Consider the following 12,173-nt stretch of genomic DNA (forward strand, 5'->3'; position numbering starts at 1 on the left):
AAAACAAGTGGGCATCAGAAATACATTCCCGGTTCAATCACAGTAGAGCTAAGAATGTCAACGGCCTGAAACCCTGGAGAGCCGCTGCCAGTCAGAGCAGACAATACTGAGCTTAGGGAGATTAATGTTCTGTACTCCGCATGAAACAGCTTCCTATGTTCTTAATATGGGAGAACTGGTTACTTGCCCTTATCTAAATTGGAACTCTGGATTAGATAATACTGTTTAAATCCTTGTTTTATCTGTCTAAAGCAGCTTCCCCCTCCCTGCTCCCTGGAAAAGTAATGGAAGAGGGTGCAGCTAACCCCAGCTGCCACCCACTTGATAAAAAGCTACAATCAGGAGCTGGCATAACTTCAAAAGCAGACGGGGTCACACCCACTGCAGCTTAGATGGGAGACGGCTGGTGTTTGATGTCCTCTCAAGAGGTTGGCCGGGTTTGGGCTGAAGCCCAGATTGTGCAGGGGGGTGTTGGCGGTTTTCTTCTTGGAACCAGAAACATCTCACTGGCTCGCACATGCACTGGTGAATTGCAATGAAATCCTCCTGGTAACAATTGAGGCTTGCTAGTGTGTGCATGTGTATATACGCATGTCTCCTTTCCCCATCTAACCTTAAGAAGCTACGGTCCTAAGACTTACCTTGCAAGATACAACTGTTGCGTACCATTAGGGCACGGTGATCAGTGTTGCTTGGTGAAAACTGCAATAATGATGGTGATGATGATCATAATCATAAATTACTTATACCCCACCCATCTGGCCAGGCCTCCCCAGCCACTCTGGGCAGCCCCCAACAGGATATTAAAAACACAATAAAACATCAAACACTTCCCCAAACAGGGCTGCCTTCAGATGTTTTCTAAAAGATAGTTGTTTATCTCTTTGACATCTGAAGGGAGGGCATTCCACAGGGCAGGCGCCACCACCGAGAAGGCTCTCTGCTTGGTTCCCTGTAACCTCACTTCTCGCAGTGAGCCACCAGAAAGCTTCTGGAGCTGGACCTCAGTGTCCAGACAGAACGATGGGGGTGGAGATGCTCCTTCGGGTCTACGGGGCCGAGGCCATTTAGGGCTTTAAGGTCAGCACCAACACTTTGAATTGTCCTTGGAAACGTACTGGAAGCCATACATGCAACATACAAGCAAAGGCAGGGGACGGGAAAGAAGTTGCCCAGTAAAAATGATACTCTGCTCTATGCCTTTCTGTAGGAAGAGGTGTGGTACAGCCCACTCTTACAGGGCTGTACCACTTCAGATGTGCTTAATGTCAAATACTGAGATCCTGCCCTTAATTCAAAGATCTTGTATATCCAGCTAAGTGCTACTCATAGCAGACTTATTGAAATAAATGGACATAAATAAGCCACGTCTATTGTTTCAGTGATTCTGCACTTGAATGTAGTTAACGCTGGCAGAGGTGGATTTAGGGCAGTGCGACGGGTTCCACTGTACTGCGCACTGAGCCTAGGAGATGCCGCATGGTGCCACAGCTATGACGTAGTGAGTTGAGCAGAATGGAAGCCGGGAGGTGGGGAGGCACCAAACTTTGACCTTGCACAGAGCACCGCTGAAATTTGAAAGACCAAAGTTAGGCCCTGACATTGGGTAAAGGTAAAGGGACCCCTGACCATTAGGTCCATTCGTGACCGACTCTGGGGTTGCGGCACTCATCTCGCTTTATTGGCCGAGGGAGCCGGCATACAGCTTCTGGGTCATGTGGCCAGCATGACTAAGCCACTTCTGGCGAACCAGAGCAGCGCACGGAAACGCCGTTTACCTTCCCACCAGAACGGTACCTATTTATCTACTTGCACTTTGACGTGCTTTTGAACTGCTAGGTTGGCAGGAGCAGGGACCAAGCAATGGGAGCTCACCCCATTGCGGGGATTTGAACTGCCGAACTTCTGATCAGCAAGTCCTAGGTTCTGACATTGGGTACAACCCAATAAATCTTTGACCCTCCACATGTTGTTGAATGTCAACTCCCAGCAATCAGCACAGTCAACTGTGAGGAATGATGGGAGTTGTAGTGCAGCCGCACCTAGGAGGCCACAGGTTCCCCCACCCCTTGCAAAAAAATAAAATCCTAGCCCTTCAATAAATACCAATCAAAAACAGTAAAAACAGGATATATGATCCTGGCAAAATAAAAAAACCCACCAGATCAAGCATAAAACCAGCCACAGAGCCTAAGCGCCTTTGCAGACACTCACAATTTAAGATGATGCCAGAATGACATGGATGTAGATGCCTGTCAAATCTCAAGCTGGCAGGAAATCCAGAGCACTGCCCCTGGAGAAGGCTCAACTGTTGTCAATCCCCCCCCCACTCGCTAGCTTTTATCAGTCATGATTAGGGATGGGGGAGAAATTCTGTTCACCTAATTCACATTTTCTGAAAACAATAAGTGAACTGAAACAACACAGCCAGCCTGTGAAATTTGCACCTCTCTGAATACTGCAGGGAAGTTCTCCCTCTAAGTTATTTGTAGAGAAACGCATCTATTCAGGTAAAGTGTACACAATAAAGCAAACGTCGGTGAAAATAGCATGCAAAACATTGTCAGGCAAAAATTCCCTGGTGAATTTTTTCGAGGCCTTTAACAAGCAAATAAAGCACAATCTTATGTGGAAATGAGGAGTACTGGACTTGAGAGTGGAAGAATGAGAACTGGATAAAAACCAAAACTGATAGATTCTAGATGTTCACATGCGTACACACACACACACACACACACATGTTTAAAATATTTATATTCCATCTTTCTGCCTGACAACCAATCCGCAAGGCAGCTTACAAGAAGTGAAAATTAATATGCATTCATCAGTAAGTCTCTGTTTAAAAAGGTGATGAAGGCTCTGAGTGGGACAATGATGGAAACGTCCACCTCCCAGGACACAGGTGGTGCTCTTGTGTGAGAATACGTATGGTCACCTCTCAGGGATGCTGAAGTGGGGCATCCCTTGGGGAAAGGTTGTGGCTCCGTGGCAGAGCAACTGCTTTGCCTGCAGAAGGTCCCAGGTTCAATCCCTGGGCATCTCCAGGTGGGGCTGGGAGAGATAAATGTTTTAACCTGCTGCCAGTCAGTGCAGACAATGCTAGGTTCGGCGCGCCATATATCCGTTTTGGTTTCTCTCAGTTGTTAAGGGTGCTCAGATGTGTCAGGGGACCCCTGTTCACTTCACAGAGCAACAGTTCCAAAATGGTTTGCTGGTACCTCTTCCCAGGGAACTCTGGGAATTGTAGCTCTGTGAGGGGAATAAACAACTCAGTACCCTATCAAACTACGGCTCCCAGAATTCTTTGTGGGAAGCCATGACTGTTAAAGTGATAGTGATACTGCTTTAAATGTATAGTGCAGATGGGGCCTGTGTGTCGATGTCCTGTTACATACTTTTAATGTGAATGTTTTGTACATGTGTAAAATGTCCTTCTTGATTTTAGAAAAAGAAGGTACGTCCTTCTATCTATTAGAACTGCAGGAAGCCCCAAGATGCTTTCTGCATCTCCCTGAGCACACCCAAAGACGACAAACACAAGAAAACACAACCATGGTGGTAGATTGGATAAAGTCAGTTTGCAATCTCCCTTCTTGTGTCAACACAAAATAAGCTAGATATACTGAGGAGGCTTAACTAATCTTGCAATACGTGATCCCAAGGAAGTACCTTCAGCTAATTGTTCCTGGGTCACCCGGTTTGAGGGTGTTCTACAATCTCCACAACAGAGATGAGCCTTTCTGGATTATTCTCAAAGACCCATCTGTTTCTCACAGTGGCTAACTGGATGTTACTGGGAAGCCCACAAGCGGGATGTGGAAGGAAGAGCCCTGCCTCCCTACAGTTCCCAAGCAAAGGGATATTCCATCATCTACAGCCTCTGATTCTCAGAAGCAGCAGAAAGCAATCATGGCAAGTTCTCATGGACAAACCTGTCCTCCATAAAGTTACAAAGCGGTTGCAATAGTCAGGAACGAGTGTGCTTGCACTAAGCTATGGTTCGGCTTAGTGTTGTGTGCAAACACGGTCCCTGAGAAGCAGGAGAGATTGGACAGCCAAGCTGCAGGAGATCTGATTGGTTGGAACCCAGAACAGAAGCACACTTATTAGGTGGCAACCATACATTGCCATATTCTGGAGGCAGGTTCTGGCTGGAGAATATATGTGAACATAGGAAGCTTTCTTATATTGAGTTAGACCATTGGTGCATCTAGCTCAGGGCTGGAGAACCTTTGGCCCTCTAGATGTTGTTGGACTACAACTCCCATCATCTTTTAAGCATTGGCCATACTGGCTGGGCCTGACGGGAATTGTAGTGCAACAGCAGGAGGAGCCAAAAGTTCCACAGCGCTGATCTAGCTCAACGCTAGTAAAAACTGAACAAAAACACAACGGTTGAACTGAGAAACATGGGAATCAGACAAATGGGGCCATCAAGCTCAATAGTCTCAACACTGACTTTCAATGGCTTTCCAGGTTTCCAGGCTGGTAATATTTTCCCAGCCCTACCTGGAGGTACCAGGGATTGAATCTTGGACCTCCTGCATGCCCTACCACTGAACTACAGTCCTTCACCTAAAAGTAGATCCCAGTTCTCATGACTCTGAAGCTGTCTTATACTGAGCCCATTGTTAGCCCATTGTTCCACCTAGTTTAGTGTTGTCTACACTGACTGGCAGCAGATCTCCAGGGGCTCAGACAGGGGACAGTCTCAAACCTACCAGGAGATGCCTGGGGACTGAATCTGGGACCTTCTGCGTGCAAAGTAGATGTGCTACCTAGGCCTTCCCTGTTGCTAAGCATAAGTGTTTGTTCCGGCAGTCCAGGTAGTTGCCATTTTAATGATCTTGGGGGGCCACATCAAATGTTGATGGGTAAGTTCCTGTAATACCTTCATTGTCAGGTCTTCGACTCATTGTCAGATTGAAGATCTTTTCCCAGACTCATCTGGACCTGCAACAGTTTGAACCTGGGACCTCCTGCCCCCTGACTTACGGACCTTTCTCGAAGGCTCTCTCCCTGACAGAGGAAGCCCTCCATTTAAAATAGCCAGCTCCTCACAAGAGGAACCCTCTGCTCCCACCCTCAAGCAAGCAAGGTGGAAGGCAATTCAAACAAGAGGTAGTCAAGGATGAAAGAACAGAGAACTTTCCACCAGCTGAGCTCAGCAGATTCCCAGCTGAGCCCCATGCAGTTTAGACTTTGGACCCTACAGAAAAAAATCTCTGGTCAGTGACGAACCTGCCATGCAAAAAACCCCAATAAAAACAAAATAATTGAGCTGTGCACCAGGTTTTGCTTGACCTAAGATTAACTCTGTGTTTGTTTGCAGCTCTGCAAATTCGGGGGGACGGGGACAAAAACACACCCACAACCCTTTAAATTGTGGATTTTTTTAATCTGTCAAAGGGTCACTCGCAGGATTTCCTGGATGAGTCTTTATCATTGGGGGTGGGGTGTTAGAAGAAGAGAAGGAATGAATGGGGAATGAATGGATTCCAGCCAGGCCTCGCTCTTATCCGTTTTATTGCTATCTTCTCCCATAGTTACACTGGGGTCATTTCAGCGCCACCCGGGACACGACAGACGGCAATTTGGGAGACCCAAAATGTCATCCTAATCTAAATTCCAGCAGGTGACTCCTTTGGGCCTCTCTCGGGGCGGCTTGATACACCAGAGATAAACAAGGTTTGCTTGGATTGACCTGCGTCAGGCTGCAAGGTGGGACGTTCAGCTCCCCACCCCACACCGGCCCTCTGGAATTGAATGCAAGAACTTAAGGATGTAAGAAGAGTCCTGTTGAATCAGCATCTAGTCCAGCATCCTGTTCTCACAGTGGCTGGGCAGATGCATGTGAGAAACCCGCAAGCAGGAATCATAGAATCATAGAGTTGGAAGAGACCACAAGGGCCATCGAGTCCAACCCCCTGCCAAGCAGGAAACACCATCAGAGCACTCCTGACATATGGTTGTCAAGCCTCTGCTTAAAGACCTCCAAAGAAGGAGACTCCACCACACTCCTTGGCAGGACACGAACACAAGAATAATCTGCCTACATGTGATTCCTAGAAGTTCCATAGTTTAACTGTGCGGTCCACAATTGCCACTTGGTCTACAATTCTGAATGTTGTTGCTGTTCTATAGGAGGGATTCAAGAGCATATCGGATTTTCAGGTTTGCACAAATAAAGTGGGTTAAAGTGCTCTGTCGCCCAAGTACAGCCTAACCGCCCACTTTAAAACAGAAACAAGCGTTTTGCAGTTAGGAAAGCAATGGGAAAATACAATGAAAAGTGTGGGGTGGATGAAACTAATCGGGATGAATGCTCATGGTTGGGAAACTGCCCCGTAAACAAATGAGAACCACTGCTCAATAAAGACCAGTCTTGGGAGGGCTGGCTGACCAAAGTTTGGGGCCCAGCTAACAAGGTCAAACTGGAGGGCAGTGGAAGGGCTGAAAGCTGAAGAGAGGGTTTTGATTTTTGTCTGTTTTTACAAGATCCGAAGTGGGCTATGAGAGAGGTATCGTTGCCCACCAACCAGCATGCAGAATACAGGCTGATCACTTTTCCTTTTATCTCCATTGGTCAAAGGGCTAGACATTCATTAAATGAATTTACAAAAGACATTTCAGGGAAAGTGTCTGGAATATACCCCAACAGGCGAGAGGTTGGTATTTGCACCACACAATTTCTATCGCAGACCTAGAAGATCATTATTTATGATTGTATCCCATTGTGATCTTATGCAGCTGGCAATAGGAGTGAAGACTCTACTCCAGGCATCCCCAAACTCGGCCCTCCAGATGTTTTGGGACTGCAAATCCCATCATCCCTAGCTAACAGGACCAGTGGTTAGGGATGATGGGAACTGTAGTCCCAAAACATCTGAAGGGCCAAGTTTGGGGATGCCTGCTCTAATCCACTGGGGAGTGTAAGGTGATCCATGGTATTAAAATAGGGATATTGCAAGCTGGCCCCTATTGCAACCTGTGAAGTGATGGAGGATATGGGGAAGTATAACAGTTAAACTTAGGCTATTTGTCCATCTAGGCCAGGGAGGTGCCTTCTGCATGCAAAGCTGGGGCTTTCTGCATGCCAGAGACTCTCCCCCCTTAAATACAGATTAAGAAAGCACACAACTTTTAAATGGCAAGCTGGGAATGGAGTTCAGCATTTAGCAAACTTTTGGAAACAGTCGCCTTAACCCCTGTGGGGTTTGCAGAGTCCTCGCTGGGGCAAAGTCAAGAAAGGAACTATCTTGTTCCTTTTCGAACAGGAAAATGGCATGTTTGACCTCCATAGGTCATGAAGCTATAAAACTGGGTTGTATAACTAACTCAAAGCTGCAACTTGAGCTTTGGACTTCTGATTGCTCCAGGCTTAGGAGGGCGGGAGGGGGAAGAAGGTGGAGATGCCTTTTCAGGAGCAGGACAAACCAGGAGACTCTCCGCTCCAGTCTCAGGCCATTTTCAACCTTTGCCTTCAAAGCTTTTGCAGGAGAGCCCCAATATCCAAGCTAAAAGATCTGTATCATCTTCCAAAGGGCACTCTCGGTTCACACCAGCAGTGGCACCACAAAAATATGTCAAATGCACTTTTTAGTGGTATTCTTCCACCCTTCCCTCCTAAACATATGAAGGAAACCCTCTAGACTTTGCTAGGTTCACATTTAATGGAAGCACATTTCAGGTTGCAGCTTGGTGGGCCCTGCAATTCCTTAGAGCCCGTCAATCGCTGGGATCTTCCCAAGTTCAGCTTGCTGTACCTATCTTAGATGGCTCTGAAGCAGCCTTTCCCAGATGTTGTTTGAGTAAAACTCTCATGTTCCCTGAGCAATGGTTCTGCTAGCTAGGGATGATGGGAATTGTAGTCCAACACCCCCTGGGGAATCTAAGGCTGAGAAAGGTTTCTCTAAAGGGTTGCGAAGACTTATTTTCCAAGAATTTGCCTTTCAGTTGCTACTAGTGTCAAACCTGGAACTAGTAGATCACTATAAGCTATATATTAGTTCCAGATTCTGAATCATCAGCTTCTGGGGAGAAACAACAGGGCTGTTGTTTTCCCTGCTTGGAGACTTGCCAGGGGTTTTGACTGGGCACTATGAAGACTGGATGGAGCTTCGGATCTGACCCACGAGGGCTCTTATTTATTTTGCTGAACATTGTTGGCCACATTTTAGGGCAGTCCCTAAATGACAGCACAAAGTACAATATACTATTTTTAAAAATTACAGTCATTTAAAACAGCAGCTGAAAACCTCTGGCACTCCAGCACACTGGTATAAAGACCTAGCTTAAATAATTAAGGAACAATTTAATAATCCACAGCAGTAAAACACTTTAACAACACATGCACAAAAAAATTCTGCCCAGCATCCCAGTTAAAAGCAGCTTGAAATAAATTGAGCGTGAGAACCATTTAAAGGCCAATGCTGATGTCTCTTGGGAGTGTGTTCCACAGGTATTGGACCTGCCAATCTGACTGATCTTAAAAGAAGGGCCTGCAAGGAGGACTTCTGAGGCTGATGTCAAGGCCTTGGCAGACTCATATAGAAGCAGGTTGACTTTCACATCGCCCATTTCCAAACCATTTGGGGTTTAAAATCAGAAAGAATTTAGAGGAACTCCCTATTAGCTTTCAAGAAATCCTAGGGTTTCCCCAGAATACTGTTTGAAAGCCAATGCAGTACAAGGCTGTTGGGGATGAGTCATAGCTCAGTGGGTAGAGCATCTGCTTTGCATACCAAAGGTCCCCAGTTTGAACCCCGGCAACTCCAGGTAGAGCTGGGAATGCTCCCATCTAAAGCCCTTAGGAGATGCTGCCAGGCAGTGTGGACAATGCTGAGCTAAATGGACCAGTGATCTTAACACAGTAGAAGCTTGTTATGGACACTGACACAGGATGGAAACATGTTCCTAGTTAAGTCACAGCGGACTTGCTTTCACTAGGAAAGATTAATTCACCAAGTTGTAATTCCTTGAAGGTATGGGATTCACAAGGCCAACAGTGTCACCTGAGCAGATCCCGGCAGAATGCCAAGAACCAAGAAACACAATCATTTGAATCACAGAATAAGGTGCACAGGAGAGATGGGGAGCCTGTGGCTCTCCAATATCCCTTAGAATATAACTCCCATCATTGCTGAACTTTGGTATGTTAGCTGCAGTTCTACCCACAGAGCAACAACTTTAAAAGCCACTACCCTTAGCTTTCAAAGAAGGCCTATGTTGCTCTGATGCGCCCTGTTGCTTCTTAGGTGATAATAAATCATTCCTCCAGCTGATAAGCTAAGTGGCCTCACCTTGAAACAATTCACAGGGGAGTCTATAAAAAGGGCTGTCTTGCAAACAGAACAACAAGGCGAGCAGCTCAATAAAAGCTGATTCAGGGCAAGGAGGGAAAAAACACCTCCACCTTTTAAAAAGGCTGTTAAAGCCCATTCCCCACAAACGTGAGGCTGCCAAAAGAAAAGAAGAGTTAGGAATCAGTCATCTGTGTGATATTGCTTTGAGAACTCTGCTCTCAGGCTTGCATTTGAAATCCCAAGCAAAGTCACAACCACACATTTAAAGTGCTCTTACACCACTTTATGGCTCCCCCCCCCAAAAAAAAAACACACACCATGAGAACAGTTGAATCAGGGTGCTAACCTCAGAGCTGGAATTCTCAGCATCCTTAATAAACTAGAGTTCCCAGGACTCTCTACAACTGTTTGAGTGGTATAAAAGTGCATTGAATGTATGGTGTGTATCCAAGTTGCTAGTCCTTAGGACATCATTAGAACGAAGTTCGAGAAACAGTGCAAGATGCAGCTCATAACAGTTCAGTACCTGGAAAGGGGCTTTGGAATTCCTCCACTACTCTGGGCATTTATCCTAAACTGCTCTTTGCTGACCTCCTCTGCCTTGCACCATAACTGCCTTTTCTACTCTTACCTTCATCTGGCAGCAGCACAGAGGCAGCCAGGTAGGGAAGAATCTGCAGTGCATTCAAGGTATGCACTGTTGGGCTTCCTGTCTCAATCTTCCGATATTTGATTCTTATCTCTGCCAATATATCTCAGGGCAGGATCCAACAAAGCCATTGGCCATGCTGCCTGTGACTGATCTCAGCTGTAGTCCAAAACATCTAGGGCTAGAGGTTGGTGAAGGCTGTAACAGACCCAACAGCAGAAAGGAAGTGTCAATTGCAATCCACCAAAACAAAACAGCTTCCTTGAAAAAGCAGGGTTTGACTGGCAAAGAGCAAGCTAAACGTGTCTACAGAGAGAAACATCCCTGGTGTCATCACCAAAAAGGCTAGGTTCTGTCAAACCAAGGTAAATTATAAATTTAGGGCCAAGTCCATGTGTTTTAATAACACCAATTAAGTGAGACACAGTCTAATACCTTAAAAATTCCCAAAGACAGAATAATCACAGGACTGTGAGCCACTTGGGATGTATAACATTTAGAAGTTTCCAAATAAGGCTTGTTATCCTCTGCCAAGGGAATAAGCCAGCTTGATCCAATGTGTTTTGCAATAAAGAATTTTAAACATTTCACCAACCAGAGGTAAATATTTTTGAAACCCACAATGAGTAAAAAAAACAAAACTGGATGAAAGATCCAACTAAGATCTTTAAAGGGTTTCTGAATAACCACAATACAAGACTGCTTCTAAGTTTGCTAGTTGTGGGAGCAGCACACCCTTAAACATTCTGAAAAAGGAAGCTGTATAACCATCTAGGCTAGGAGCCTGGCCTGATTTAAGATGCTTAATCGTTTCCAAAATCTCCTTTGTGGTTATGCAGTGCTCAAGAATGTTCCTGCTCACCTCCCTGCGCTGAGATATTTACACAGTATCCCAAAAAATGTTGTCTTGGCTGGGGGAGGCAAACAGGAACCATACAAACTGTTATAAACATTGGCAAACTCCTCAGAGTTTGCCAACTGTATTTCACTCCTGACTATTTAAACATATTTAAATAGATTTTCCCGTTATCTCTGAAACTCCAGTTTTATTTTTTATGTATTTATTTGCCATTAAATATGAACCCTCCATATTCATAAAATCTGTGTTTCTAGTGGAGCAGATCAACAAGTTTGATTCATCTCTAGTACTTCCTGTTCTTTCTGTTTACATTCAAGTTGTTTGTACATCTGACAAGAGCCAGTGACTTTACAAACTTGTTCAAGGTCCTGAATATTTTTTCCCCAGTGTTTTGTGTCTGACCCGCAAACCACCCCCTTTTCAAAGTAAGTGAACCCATCGTGCACTCCTAACGATAAACGGAAGCTGGTTCACTGACTTGGCAACACTTTTTCAAGTTAAGAGACAGAGCAAGAGGCAATACTTTTATTTGGAGAAACCAGATTTATTTTTTTTAAGAGGCAAACTGTTGAGTCATAGGACTTTTCTTCAGATGTTGGGAATTGGGTTGGGTGGTTGCCTCGCTCGGCTGTTTGCCTGGACAGATCTGCTTTAGTCACAGCACAAAACAGCAGAAGTTAGGCAAAACAGACACTGTAAGATAACAAAAAATGCATTCTGCCAAAATGGAAATCACACATAGTCCAAATTAGCAATATATAAATTATGGTACTCCTACCGAAAAAGGGAGGGGGGAAGGGAGGAGGGAGAGAGTAAAACCTAGAATTGGATATATTTTAGCTCAGAGCAGGCATCACACGCAACCAGATATTGTGCCAAGTCTAGTATAATATACAAACTATGGCTGAAACTTTGAAAACATTCAACAGAAGTCGAATAGTTGCAGTTTCCTAAATTTACTCCCATCTCCATAGTACAGTGGTACCTCAGGTTAAGAAATTAATTCGTTCTGGAGGTCTGTTCTTAACCTGAAACTGTTCTTAACCTGAAGCACCACTTTAGCTAATGGGGCCTCCTGCTACTGCTGCGCCACCACTGCACGATTTCTGTTCTCATCCTGAAGCAAAGTTCTTAAACCAAGGTAATATTTCTGGGTTAGCAGAGTCTGTAACCTGAAACGTATGTAACCCAAGGTACCACTGTATAGGAGCTTTGGGAGATGAAGGAACAGTCATAAATATGGCATGTCAATTCGTTCCAAACCACCATTAAGTTTCCCAAACCATGGTTGGCTTGTTTGTTTTACTTCATAAAATTTATATACCACTTGATTGTAGATAAAATCTCAAAGGGGTGTACA

General features: G+C 45.1%; 1 long non-coding RNA gene across 2 annotated transcripts in view; it reads right to left on the reverse strand.

The window, feature by feature from the left end:
- The window catches only part of LOC309519734, a 37,185-nt gene extending 27,027 nt beyond the window's left edge, over positions 1 to 10,158 (reverse strand). For both annotated transcript variants that reach the window (XR_014213990.1, XR_014213991.1), the window contains exon 1: positions 9,931 to 10,158. This is a non-coding gene — a long non-coding RNA (uncharacterized lncRNA). The remainder of the gene's footprint in view (positions 1 to 9,930) is intronic.
- Positions 10,159 to 12,173: the final 2,015 nt, after the last annotated feature.

The sequence above is a fragment of the Podarcis vaucheri genome (assembly GCF_965113315.1).
Source record: "Podarcis vaucheri genome assembly, chromosome: 15".
In the NCBI taxonomy this organism is placed as follows: Eukaryota; Metazoa; Chordata; class Lepidosauria; order Squamata; family Lacertidae; genus Podarcis; species Podarcis vaucheri.